This window comes from Mastomys coucha, unplaced genomic scaffold, assembly GCF_008632895.1.
Source record: "Mastomys coucha isolate ucsf_1 unplaced genomic scaffold, UCSF_Mcou_1 pScaffold22, whole genome shotgun sequence".
NCBI lineage: Eukaryota > Metazoa > Chordata > Mammalia > Rodentia > Muridae > Mastomys > Mastomys coucha.
Genome location: NW_022196905.1, coordinates 33,766,418 through 33,781,496, shown reverse-complemented (window position 1 = coordinate 33,781,496; position 15,079 = coordinate 33,766,418).

Sequence of the window (15,079 nt, the reverse complement as noted above, 5' to 3'; positions counted from 1 at the left end):
GGAGGGAGGGAAGAAAATGTGTTCATGCTAATGTCTTTGAACTTTAATTATTAAAATACAATGAGTAAATGTACATTTTCATAAGAATGGTTTTATTTGTAACGCTTGCACTGCAGCAACACGTATGCATTAAGCAATGATGAAATCAGAGCATCTAACATGTCTATTACTTCATTACTTGTCATCTCTGAAGTAAGGATTTAAAATCTTTGCTTTTAACTAGTTTGAAGAAGAATGTTTGGATCTCTGGGCACCTTAACTGGATGATTGACAGCAGCTACATAGAAGGTTAATTGCCAGTCTTGCCTCCACCTGTTAGCAATGGGCTGTCTTGTCTACTTTTGCTGAAACAAGTAAAAACATTACACTAAAATGCCTGTACATCTAAGTGATCAAGCCTATGTCCTCTGAATGTGTTTATATGTAGTTTTTTTAGTATCATTAATTCAGTAAATTGTCCCTTGAGAATGACATATATTTATGTAATGTCTTTTTTTCCCTGTTACTTTGCTGTCTCCTTGGGAAACTCTCTTGCAGAACTAACAATTAGCATACAATTAAATATAAAAGCAATCAACCCAGGAAGATGCCTCCTATAATTTCCAGCAATCTTGCCTGGGCCCTGCATCCTTCATTGCTTGATAACTCGAGTCCAGGTAGCAAAACATTCAATTATGAGCAGTCCCAATATTGAAAGGAATCCTGGATGCAATACAAAATCAAACAAATGAGGGCTGCCTTATTGCTTCGCAGCCTACAGAGATTGGGGAGAGGATACCAGCAGGGAAAATATGCACATTGACCTGAAGTCCAAGGGAGTCACTAATGAAGGCAATCTGGCCAAGCAACTTTGGAAAGAATACAGACAAGCTCTTTGTTGCAACTCTCCTTGTTTTGCTATTAAAATATTTCCTTAGGAGAGAAATTCTATATATCTAGAGCAGGTTAGTGGGGCCAATATAATTCCAAGGGTAATGCTAGTCATTTGGAAAACGAGGCAGCCAGGAGCTGTTTGTTGAAGTTTACTCTGTGCCAAGCCTTTCAGGAATATTTTTCATAACTTTCACAATAATTTCGCCAGGGCATTCATCGTCCTCATTATAAATTTGAAAAATGGTGATATAGAGCTTCCAATAGACATTTATTATGATTGGTCATTCAGAAGGGAAAGAGAAAGGAGGGGTGCTTTTTAGATATTCAATTTGAGAGATGGTATTCAAATTTAAGGTTTACAGAAAATAATATTGTTCAATACAAATAGAAACAAGCAAAACTGAGCTAAGCTTCCCACATTGATCAGCAACAGAGAAGTAACATCATCTGTGCTGTGAACCAGGGTTCATCCAGGTACACAGGTACAATCCAAGCGGGACTCCTATTCCAGAAAATGAGTTGAAGAAGACAAAAGAGCTTAGGCTATTTCAAGCCCCTTCCATAGGACATGGCTTAGAAGTAGCTGAGAATTAGCATTAGTACAAGGTTGCAAAGACATTTATCAATTATCTAAATAATCATCTAATATACAGACATCCATTTACTATTTATTGAGCAAATGCATGGGTCTACTATTGTGCTAGGTAAGGAAGTACATTGTTGAATGAAACAGTCCATGGCATATTTGCAGGTTAAAAGAGAAGAAGAGGTTATAGAATTGAAGCTAGAGAGATGCTTAGAGTTCAAAGTGGGTCCTATACTTCTCAGTACCATAACTTGGTACCCTATGTCAAGGGGGAACCAATACTCTTTTGTAGACTGTGCAGCCACCACCAGTCAATTGGAGAACACACACACCCCCTACACACACACACACACACACACACACACACACACACACACACACACACATACATACAAACACACCCACACAAAAGTAAATGTGTAATATATAATAACAACAATATGCAAGTTTCATCAGGTAGGGCAGGGGAAAACCAAGTGTGAGTGGAAAACCTAGTGTGAGTAAGGATGGGATTGGAGGAAGGATAGATGGTTGGTAAAAGTGGTGCTTGAGCTGAGAGCTGAGTGACAGGGAAGTTCCATGAATGAATGGGCTGAGGAGGAAACAAGGCAGGTGTGTTTACAAACACAAGAGAGACAACTTGTTCCCTGAACAGCAGCAGAGTACACATCATGCACAAATCTGTCATTGTAGTAAGGTTTAGAAGTAACAAACCAACTGGTCCTTCAGAGTAACAGTGATGGTCCATGTAAGCAACACTCTAAACACTCCTGATGACAGACTGGGTCGATTCTTACAGGAGACCCTCCTTGCCGATGTGGTGATAGAACTACTCTGATGTTCTTCTGTTGGTAAACAGGAGAAACTCTATATGAACCTGGATAGAGTATCCCAGATCTGCTTTCATAATAATTGCGCTATAATGCCACTTTATGCATTTGCAGAAACAAAACACGATTCGAGAAACATATGTGAGTAACTGGGGCTCCCTACCCTTGCATTGCTTAAGATTTCATAATCAGCCATAGGTGTACTATATCTGGCATCATGCTCTTTGGGCTGCAGGGAGATTAATTTACTAATTACACCACTAATGCCAATCAATAATAACTTTCTAAGGAATTATAATTCTAGGAAAATATAATAGATCATTAGTTTCAGCTATTGAATCCTGTGGATTCAATCAATCCCCAGTGGGGAAGTCCTAGGGCTAGTTGTTAGTGATATGGTTTCCAGGCAGGGTTTTACACATATTCCAGTGAGCACCATTAGATGGAGGAGTAGACGTGCCTGGCAACTGCTTACTCCTCATGCTATAGTGACATATGCACCACATACACCACCAAGGAGAAAGCACAGAACCCATGCTTTAGAGGACACAGGCTCTGGTCATGCTTCTGTGGTTAACGTTACATAATTTTAGAGACTTCCTGTCTTTGCCTGCTTCTGCTTTCTTCCGAACAGAACACTTATCTTAAAGGACTTGACAGTAATTTTAGCCTATTTTATCATTACTGTGACCAGCCAGGAGCTTAAAGATGGCATTTCACTAATCTGCTAGGTGCATAGGAATGGTTTTGAGAGCTTAGAGTTTCTGGTTACTCTAGGAAGAACAGAGACTCGCTGTAGAATTATGAGAACTGTAAACCAGGCAGCAAGACTAGAGGCACATGCAGGTTGAAAGCTTCGAACTGGGACAAAAGTCAAGGTCAAAGCTGGTCAGTAAAGCACCAGAGCACAGAGCCACACAACCCAGTCAAGTTGGTAGGTGGAGGAATGGCTAGAGCAGGTTGCTGGGCTACCTTCAAAGCTTTCAGTATCTGTGAAGCACATAAAGTCGCTCATTTATTTATGTGTTTTCTACTTTTATACTTTTCTTTCATTTAGTCAACAAAGAATCATGTGTCTTAAGACTGTGTCAGTGCTATTCTAGCAACTGGGAATAGAACAATAGACAGGGTCTCTTCTCTAGACTTCTTGCAGTCCCGGGGGCACAGACAACAAGGATAAAGAGACTGGAATTAAACAATGATACATTGTGTTGTGACAAGTGTCATAAAAATGAAATCTGGAGGTTGTTTCATAAGTAACCTGCAATCATTTTAGGTGAAGTGATTAAACAGGCCTCTTCTCATCTCATCTTCTCATCTGCCTTTTTAAAAAATAAAACAACTTCATTCTGAAAATTTCAAATTGGAGAAGATGAAAGCATAGAATACTTGTATACCAGTCATACAGACTTAGAAATTGTTCACATTTTACCTGAACCATTTGAAGAAAAGCTGTGAGAATTATGGAATGTCCTTCCTAAATATTTTAGTACTTAGCTCATAAAAGGGAAATGCATCTGCCCACCTCCATATCATTATTATAAGCAAGAAATATAATATTTAGGCAGTTAAATCAGACAAAAGTAGACTTTAGACTTAGTGGAGCAAGACACAAAGTTAAGAAACTGTAGGCAACCATAAAGTCAAATGAAAAACTTGCTTTCCCGCTGGGCCATGTTGTTGAGCCGGTGCTGTCCCAGGCATCCCCATGTCCCAGCGGGCTCTTATTATTCTCTCCCACCTATTTAAACATCTCAATCACATGCAACTCTTTACTCATCCCAACAATCATTCATCTAAATGGCACCTAAGACCCAGTAAGTAAAGCATGACTCTTAAGGTCTTAATATCCAATCAGATTTATATAATAATAAGGTCACAATTGCAAGATGCCAATACAATAATTTCAAAACCAAATAATAAAGACAATATTCTAACCCAATTAATCTATTTTGTAAAAATTTTTGCTTGGTTGTATAACCACGTGGGGTCTGACTTGTCCTCATCATCTGCCTCCAAGATGATGACCTCCCTCCTCCTGCTCCTAACCCCTTTTGGCCTCTAACTCTGGCTCCACCTCTCTATTCCTGTCCAATCACAGGCCTGTCACTGCCATAATGTGATTCGACAGAGAAAATGCTACAGCAGAGTGTGTTATTTGTAATACATTATTTCTATAGTTTCCATCCTTATTTCCTGCTTTGGGGTTGAATGCATGATTTTGCATGTGTTTGCATGACAAGGCCCAAGGTTGATACCAGGAACTGTCCTCAGTTGCTTATCCAGCTCTCTCATCAAGGAAACATCTCTAAAACCCAGATCTTTATGGTTAGCCATGCTTACTAGCTTTCTTTGAGAATCCCCTGCCCCAGATTTCTAGGGCTGGAGTGGTATGAGGGTGCCATATCCATCTGACATTCATCATCATTTCTGAAGATCTGAGTTCTTACATTTGTGGGACAAGAACTATTTCTCTAGGCCTCAAATATTCATCTATGGGTACTGGTCTATGGTAAGGCATTATACATTTCATAAATCAAAAATAATTACAGCTACTCACAAGTCACATTGAATGTGTTCATCATATGGAAACCATTTCCAGAATGTTATTGGATCCTTTTCTTTACTTGATTTTTAATACATTGTTATTTTACATATTAATTGATTTCAATTGAAGGTTCAAGGGAGCTCCTGGATTGTACATTTAAATAGGATTTCAAGTACAGAACTTTCCTTTCTGCTTGCACCATGCTCTGAAAAACATTGCAAGAACTGCAACTTTACCTTAGGAAATGCATCTCCAAGAATTTTTTTGTGGGGACAACTATATAGTGTATTGCTTTAATTTCTTAAACCGAAGGAAGCAAAAAGCCAGTTAATACCATCTGCAATTGAAGTAGTATTAGATGTCATTCGAGAAGCTGTTACCCAGTGTAAGTTCTGGATAGCACCATTCCCTGCTGTACTTGTATGAATTCATTAAAATATTACCAAAGTTGTTGTAGAATGCAATTTCAAAACCTAGTCATTGATAAACACTAACAGATGACTATACATTTTATGCTCAGAATCATTTTAACATTGATGTTGAGTTTCAAACACATATAATAAATCTTTAATGGTAGAAAAATTCAGGATTTTTACCTTCCACTGATGGGAAATATGACAGAGCAGGCAATGGTGATTAATTCTGTAAGAAGGAAGAGCTTCAGGTCAGGAACTTGGGTCAGGAACAGAAACAGAAATTTTCCACAAAGTGTGTCTTGATAAACAACTCAATGTGATTTTACACATTTTACTTGTTGGTCCAGATAGACCTGTCCCTTTGCCACTTGTATATGTGTCATCAGGCAGAGCAAATGTTAGCAAATTCCCTTCTGGTGACACTGCATCACTGCACTGACTCCTCCTTAGAATCTATTTTCGTAGATAACTTTTTCTGACTAAAGGCAGACACTGGTTCTTCTGCATTTAAAGTCCAGCATGGAGAACTTAAATATTGACTCATAAATAGTGCCACCAGACAGATGGACAAGCCCAGAGATCCTCCTGAATATACATACAAAGTCTTTCTATTTAAGAGAGTTTAGTTTTAGTTTTAGTTGTGTGTATGTGAGTGCAGGTGCCTGCAGAGGCCACGAAGGATTGGACACCCTGGACCTAGAATTTTAAGCAGATCTGGGACAGATGAACCGGGTGTTCTAGCTCTTCCCCAGATAGAAATGGGAGTAGTTTAAATTACTTTATCATGATGTACTGGACACATGGACAGCACACATGCAGACCTCAGATAAATGATGAGCACAGTTACAAAACTGCATTATGTTCTTTCCAACAGAGCTCAGGTCATTTTTCAGGAAGACCCATGGCATTGTTCTATGACTCTGTACTCAACGCTCACACTCACCCTCTCAGCAGCAGCATGAATCATTTTGATCTCCCATGTGACTTTTACTTCCACATCTGTGTTTACACACAAGCCTTGTGTAGACATGGTAGAGAAAAGTTTACAGAGCAATTGTTCAGAAACCTCTTTCTTAACCTATTTTTCCCCAATGCATAGCATAAACAATGCACAGTGTTCCTCTTGATGGATCTCCATCTTCTTACATAGTTCTACGTTTGCACAAGTGATTTCTTAGATACAGTAGTTACATCAAAATGGTGTCATCTCTTAAATCCTAGAAGAAGCAATTTTTGAAAGAGAATATATATGTTCTCTCATATTTGAACAAGTAAAATGGAGAAAAAGAACAATTGATTAACTTCCACACTGTTGCAGTATTGTACATGGAGTTATGTGGTCAGAGTCAGGGTGATCCCAGGCAGGGAGAACAGACTTGGTTAGTTAAACATTGCAGTAACAATCTCTGAAGATTATCTTTCTCCTGTGGTACCAAGTACTACATTGATGGAGGCAATAGGAAATCACCTCTTGGGAAGATGAGGGTTGTCTTTGTTGCTTTCTTTTACTGTGAAAAAATACTATGACAAAATATGTGGGAATGGAAGGGTTTATTTTAGCTTATACCTAGGAAGCCAGGAAGGAACTCAAGGCAGGAACTTAGAGGAAAGAACTGATGCAGAGGTCATGGAGGAGTGTTGCTTACTGGCTTGTTTCTCATAGCTTCTTTAGCCTGCTTTCCTATAGTACCAAGAACCCCAGTATGCCCTCTAAGAGCTGAGCCCTCCCAAATGATAATCAATCAAGAGAACATACCACAGATTTGTACACAAACAACCTGAGGACATTTTCTCAGTTGAAGTTCCCTCCTCCACAATGACTCTAGCTTGTATCAACCCAACAATAAAACAAAGCAGTACAAGTTTGATCATGTCGTTCTAGGAATAGATGAGACAGCGTGAATGTAAGAGTAATTTTATATAGACAGTTCATTTAGGGACAGATAGGATGATTTCACTGGAGGATTCAGTGGAATATATAAATGCTTCCAAAACATATACTCTAGTTCCTAATACTGAAGGGTGCTAAGCTGCAAGCCTGAACAAACATGCCTAAGCCACAGAAGCAGGAGATGGACACACCCTCAAAGACAAACACTTTCTAATGGTTCAGGAAATATTTAACCTGAAGAGCAAAAGGACACAAGCAGAGACTGAAACAGGAGTCAATTCGATGCATTTGCTAGTACTACAAAGTAGCTCCAGGAATCCGTCAGATATTTCAAGCTGGTGCAGGAGACAGCAGATACTGTGGGGGTTGATTTTTCATGATTTCTCATCCTTGCTGTCACCCTCAAACTTGATAAAATGGAATAATTCCAGGTTTATTAGCATCAAGACACAACAAGGTCCCTGTGAGAGACAGGTAAAAAGCACAGGTGGGGCAGGGAGCTTTTAGAGGCCTCCAAGTGCTAATTGCGGGTGTGAGGAATCAGGGGCTCAGTGACAGGAGACAAGAAACAAGGACCATGAAGATAGCCATTTTCCACCTCACAGTCTCTGTATTTCTAAAAGCAATCACACACACACACACACACACACACACACACACATACACACACCTGTCACATAAAGCTATTCACAAACTCTGAGTGATGATTTACTCCACAGGGGCTACATCCTGGGGAATTTTATGCACAAAGTGAAATGGCTCTTGCCTGAGGGAGCACCCTTTTCATCTAATTCATTGGTTTTATGAGGAAATAGAAAAAAAAAAGAGCTTGTATAGGAACATTCTCAGAGGCAAGTTCACAAAAACATTCTATGCAAAGGACAAAAGAATCACATTTATAAGCAGCCACCATGGAATAAGTGTGCATTATTTCATTAAGATCTCTTAATGCATTCATTAGCTGGGGTATTGTTGTAGTCTCACCTTAAAATTTTAAGGTAATTTTATGATTGGTCCAAATCGATACAACAAAGAGGTTAATTTCTATTTTGTCCAACCCAAATTATAAGTTAACTTGTGATGTAATGTGACATTAAACCCCAGGGAGATCTATAGATGCTAAGTTTGCTTCCTCCACTGTCCTTCGTGTACATTGTCTAATATGTTCTGAGGCATGAACCATTTTTGACTCAGAGTTCAAAATCATCAGCATAGTCAGAGGGCTTACTGGATCATTCAAAATGTAGTGTATCCAAAAGAGCTAAACTCTGAGACATGAAGAAGCAAAACATATAGTCAGAGGACAGAAATGATAAAGCCAATACAGGAAGAAAACCCAGGGATGGGTGGGATGCTTCCCTGTTCTCTTCTGTGTTTGTTTAGAGTACAATGCAGAAAAAATAAGTGTCCAGAGAACTTAAACTGTACAACCTCAGAGCTCCACCCAACATTGTCTGTATAAAATCCAGGTCCTTCCTTGGAAAGAAATAGAGATTACTTTCCCATATCAACCTCTCTAACAATGCTAATTAATAAAGCCAGGCTGCACAGCTCCATGGATCATGCATGCACCAGGCCTTGGGCTGAGTTATTTATTATCAAGAGGAAATGGATCAAAAGCAGAGAACATCATTTTATGCAGCAGTGGGATAATATTTACATTGGTTGAAGATCAAGTGCCTGGCCTCTTGGCATTTATCCACACACTTCCTCTCAGGAAGCCATTACAATGCTGAGTGCCACAGGGAGGCCACTTTGGGCAGTTCCTCTATCAAACACATTGCTGTGCTTTTGACAAAAGGTTTTGATGAATCCCATGTACTACTTATTTCTTCTTAAACACATTTTTTTTTCCTGAGAAAAAGAACTATGAAAGCCTGTGGTGACCAGCAGTTTTTCCCCCTTAAGTATCCTTATTTGTTCTAGCTCAACTCAAAAGTAGGTATAACCATTGATCTCTGAGTACAAGGGTCATGGGTGTTGCCGTATCCCAGTCCTAATAAACTACAGAGGACAATGTAGGTACTGGTTAATGGATGGATGCAGAGGACAATATATGTATTGGTTAATGGATGTAACTATTGGTTAATGGATGGATGCAACAAGTCTCATGCTTTCAATAGGTAGAGTCCTGCTTATTCTTTCTTTTAGAAAGAAGAGAAAGAAGCTAGCCATGGTATAGAATCTCTTATCTCAGCACTTAGGAGGCTAATGTGAAAATATTAAGAGCTCTTGGCCAACATGGCCTATATTGTAATACTTGCTTAAAAGAAAACAAGTACAGATAAAAAGAGACCATCAAACACATTGAAAACCTCCTTTGTGTTGGTCTTATAAGAACACAACATATGTAGTTTTTGGGTTTCCCTATCATAGAATAGAAAGAAGACCTTGTATAGAGTAAAGGCAACCAGTTGGCCAATGTCAGAGTTGATATTGAGACTCACCTCATTCTAGCACGAAAGGCTTGCTGATGCTTTGATTCCTTTGGCTTTCTTACTATATCTTTAGCATCTCTCAAATTTTTGAGAGCTGAAAAGCACAAAAGTATGCTGGGAAAATACAAATGTCAAAACAGACAACAGATTGATAACAAAATAGGACTGTTGATACATGATAGTGCAACAAAAAAATAATCACCAACATAAAAACTCCTTGTTTTAATCAGTAAAGACTCAATGCTGATATATATATAGCAGTCCTCCTAAATTCATCCAGAGGAGGCACAGTCTTCTGACTGTCTCAGGACAGTCCTCTTCGATCATAGCCAGTTTATTCTATGTGACCTGAAATCAATCAGAAATTCTTCCATTTATGTAGTGTTTTTTTGAGCCCTAAATGAAAGCTAACACCTCTACTAGACTCTGGATTTGCAGAGCTTGGAAGCCATGCTGCCATAGTCCTTCTTTCCAGGGATTTTACAGGAAAGTGGCAGGGCCATAAATAAATGGGAGTTTCACTCTTACAGGGGACTCATACTATAAGTACACAACTATACTGCTATTGGTGGGAAACTGATACATAAAAGAAATAACGGATATGATCAGAGTCTTAGACCAGTTAAAAATAGGCAAATATTTGAATCCACTGCCCCAGGACACAAATGGCTGTTCTGGGGAGAACAATCAAGAAGAATAAACATAACTATCAATTTTTGCTGATACACCTGAGCCCCACTATGTCAAGTTGATCTCATGTGGCACTTGCGGATAATTTGATCTGTTCTCAGGGACCCTAAAGGATGTTGAAAATGGAAGATAGGATGCAAGAGCAATGGGATATCTGACTCATAGATGTGCTGTGAACGGAAAAATATTACAAATAGTGCACAGATGTAAGTGCAGCTTTCAAATACATCAGAGGGAATGCTGACATCAAAGGATATCATCAAAAGATGTCATCCACCAAAGGATGGAGAACTCTGTCCTGGAACTTATAAGGATATTCCCAAGAGACAACCTAATCATCAGCATGTTAACCCTGAGAAGTATACGTAGTTCAAAACCATGACTCTTAGAGCCTTGTGCTTTGCTCATTCTTTTCCAGTTTTCTGGGAGGGAGAATGCCAGTCTATCATGTATAGCTAGGCCACTTTATTTTCAAAGAGATTAAGAGTCTATCTAGTTATCAGGTAGAAAGACAGATGGGCTATTGTGGATGTTCTCTAACTTGCTTCCAGAAAGTGATGTTTTGTTAAGCAAGCTTTTGTTAAGCACTATTTTGTTAAAAAACAAAGATACAATAAACTTTGATAAACTCCGCTTAATCCACTCAATGGCTGTTAACAGAGATATACGAGAAATTTCTGAGAAATTGACTGAAGCATGATACTTGTGTTTTAAGAGCTTTTCCAAGGAACTAGATCTTCTACAGATGATTCCAAGCAATCTCCTCTTTTGATGGACAGAAGGAATCATCCAAAACACAGCATTTGAGGACTCTTGCCAGTTTGCAGTGATTTACTTTCTCCATTTCTATAGTCTCCTCCTATAATCCAACACAAATGCCATACTCTGGTCATTCAGTTGATCCACTTCTGTAATCTGAGATAAAACATCAAATTTCTGTCCTGTGATCATGATCCCACATTCAGGTCAGATGACCTGACCTCTCTAGGTCTTAGTTTCCCTGTTTTCCAAATGGAAATGACTACAAAATCCAATCCTGGGGGATACTGAGAAATGAAGGAGATCATAGCCATAACCATATACATCCTTAACAAAGAAGACTGGTGTTCCTCCTCAGTGTTCACTCCCCACTGTATAGTCTAACATGTACTTATTTATAAGATATATTAGAGATATTCTAGAACACAATTCCTTTCTCATTGATTTTATTTTGACTCACTGTTTGAAGATGCAATCTAGCATGGTAGGGAAGAATAAAAATTACAGCATGAGGTTGGTCATATTTTTCTGCAGCCAAGTATCAGACAGCAATGAACATGAGACCACCTCTTTCTTTGAAGAACTTTAACTTAATTTATTTTTATTACTATTAGTATTTATTATTATTTTCATTATTATTATTTTCATTACTATTGTTGTGTGTATATGGTTGAACATATGCCATGATGTATATGTGGTGGGGATAAGAAGACAACTTTAAACAATGAGTTGTCTCCTTCCATCATGGAACATGAGGATTGACTCTAGATTATCAGGCTTGCTTGGCAATTACCTTTACCTATGAGCCATCTCAACTGCTCTCTAGAACAAGTTTTGACCCTCTGAAATCCAAAAATTAATAACAGATGGGAAAGACTACAGAAAGATGAGCTAAGCAGTGGTGAAGAGTTGCTCAGACACGGGGTGAATATGGAGGACGACCTGAGCTCAGGAGAGTGGAGTAGGAGCAGAAGGTTGTCTGCTGAGAAGTGATACTCCCTTGGGAATTTGTTTGAAGATGTGGACATAGCATCAGACTGAAAAGTAGCACCTCATACAGAAGCACAGAGCTACTGGTAATTACTCGCCTCAGTTTTGCCACGCTGGGCTTCTTTCTCATACTGGTACTGGCTCTGAGAGCTTATCTCTGACTCTGTCTCTGACTCACCTCACACTCAACTGCCTTGTCTGCTTCCTGTCACATCCAAATATCCCAAGCCAGCTTCGAGTCTTCAGGCTCACCTTGGGAATCAGCCCAAATTCAGTTTATCAGGCTTGGAAATTAGACTTTCTATGATTCCATAAGACACAAATATTGTAGGACTCAGTTGGCCCCTGGGGCAGAAACTTCATTGAGAGAGTCCACAAACACTGTGACAATTGCCTCATCACACTGTGCTACCCTGCTGCTTTCTACCTTCATGAGAAGCTCCCCCAACCTTTTCTCAGTGAGCATCCTGAGGTTTCCTCCTCTGCAGCAGCAAGGCTTCTGCATCAAGGCTACCAGGGAAGTTCTTTTCAACTCTACTCTTCAGGCTCACCATATGGACCACCAGTAGAGCTTCTTCTAGACTCTGCCCTCTTAAGCCTTCTACGTAACAGACTTACTCATCACCACCAACTTTGTACAGATGTGTAGCCTTGCCCAGAGACCACTTACTGTGGTATTCAAGGCACCTTGTTCCATTATCTAGTCAAAAGTATCTGTCATGAGTTCCTACCACAGACAATAAAAGCCTGTAAAGATTAGTTCAGAACATCCCCTTACACTGGGAATGAGGAAACATGCTTTCCATGCTGGCCTCAACAATTCATTATGATGTGACCTCAAGTAAGTCATTTAATCTCACTAAAACAATGGTGTTTTTTTATTATTTAGTTTAATATTCATTTATTTGGTGGTGGAGGCAAGAGAGAGGCACATAACAAAGCATACAAATGGAGGTTAGAGGACAACTCTCAGAAGATCTTCTTTTCTACTCTGTAGCTACAAGCAGTGTTACCATCACATTCTTTAATCATAAACAGAGGTCACCAAATTATGGTTTGTGCATCTTCAGATTCAGAGCCAAGTTTTACAAATGCAGTTTTGCTTTGTTTGGTTTTTGAAACCTACCCCTGTCACTTATTTTACATATTTTCCTCAGCTGGTTGAATCTGATGACAGAAGAGTTAGGGAATTGTGATAAAGAGTTCCTGGTCACAAAGCCCCAAATATTTATTATCTGGCCCTTTACCAGAAATTTTTCTAGCTCCTGAGTATGATACGTGATGTTTCATTAAGCCCTACCACTTCATGATTGTGATTAACTGCATTTATAATTAAAAACATGTATACATAAACACCAGAGAAAATTTAAGCTATTTGACCTTTTTTACATCACTATTTATGTGCTAAGAGAGTGTAGAGGGCTCAAATCACTTTTTGAAGTCACAATTTCTTCTTTCTATTATTTTAAAAGGAAATTCTTGTACCCAATTTTTCAGAATATAATAAGATTTGAGAGTAAAAATTGCATCCATACAAGACTATCTAACTTGATCCCAGCCTTTTTAGTAACATACTCCTTTCCCTCCCCTGCATCTTCTGGGTAATTTAATCACCATCTGTAAGTAGAGAAGGGACACTGTGTCTTTATTATTTAACAAATCTCAATAAAGACTCCCACCACTTCAACATAAATATTCTACACCAAACTTGCCTTTGACATCCACATAAATGCATTCTGCCCCTTTATGTATGCCCAGCCCTCTTCCCTTCCATTACCATGTCTGTCCATGCATGAAGTGGGCAAACACAATCTGCTTGCATAATTAAAGGCTCAGTGGAAGGTCAGGTAACTTGGGGCAGGTGCTGCTCTGGAGTGTGGAAGATGGAAATCATCCTGAGAGACATTGATTGGATGGAAGCTTTGCTGGGAAAAGAAATGTTGACTTAACACCTGAACATCTTCAGTTGCCTCCTACACAGTCCGGGGAGGAAAATCTTAATGGTCCATTTTAGAAGACAGTGGTTTATTTAAGATAGAGGGGTTGTTACCAAATAGGTGAGGCAGCCACCCAAGGTGCTGTTCATGCTGTTTGCTAAAGGAACACTGAGATCTCACTTACTGACCATCTCACCTAGTACATCACATCTCTGGCCCCTTCCTTACACTATGCTTGAGTCATACTGCACAAGTGCTGCTAAGAACTGTTGCTTGGACTTAGTGTAGAGTCTAGTGCTGATATGTGACATGTGGAATGCCTCTAATAGGCATTTGTAAGAGTTACTCTTATAACATTATGACCATATTGCCTTACAGAAACACTAAATGGAAAAAATTTTTAATTTCTGCTTTCAGATGATTTGAGTCCATCCACTAAAACAAAGAAAGCAGTGCAAATTAGCTCAGTTCATGGGCAGAGGGTGTGGGAGTAGATAACTGTCTATGTGCATAACTGCAGATCAAAAAGCCATGAATGTGACAGGAAGTGGGCAGGTATAACGCACTCCCAAAACTTGTTCCTCAAGTGACTCACTTTACATCAAGGCCCTAACTCCAGAACTTTCCCAAACCTCTGAAAACAGTGCCACTGTTTAGGAACGAAGTATTCAAAAAATTAGATTGTAACAAATATTTCAGATTCAAATAAAATACTCAGCACCTGGAGGCTAGGGGGTCATAACCAAATATACTCTGAACTCTGATGTTCAAAGTTTCTATAGTGTTCCAAAGGCCCAAGTTTAGATACTATCAGCCTTGAGTCTCTGAAAAGTAAAAAGACATGTTACATATTTCCAACATACAGTGGCACAGAGTAACATTGCCATTCACCAAAAAGAAGATGTGAAAAGAATAATTGAGCCAAAAAAATATTGAAACCCTGAAAGACACACACCAAATCTTATGGTCATGTCCATGCTCATGTGGGCTCCAAAAGGCTTGGGAAAACCCACCCCTATGGTCTTCCCAGCCATACCTCCTTGGCCTCTTTCTTTGACTAGTTCTACTCAGCACCCATACCTTTCTTTGGCAGATGTCCCATGTGCCTGGCATCTCCAATA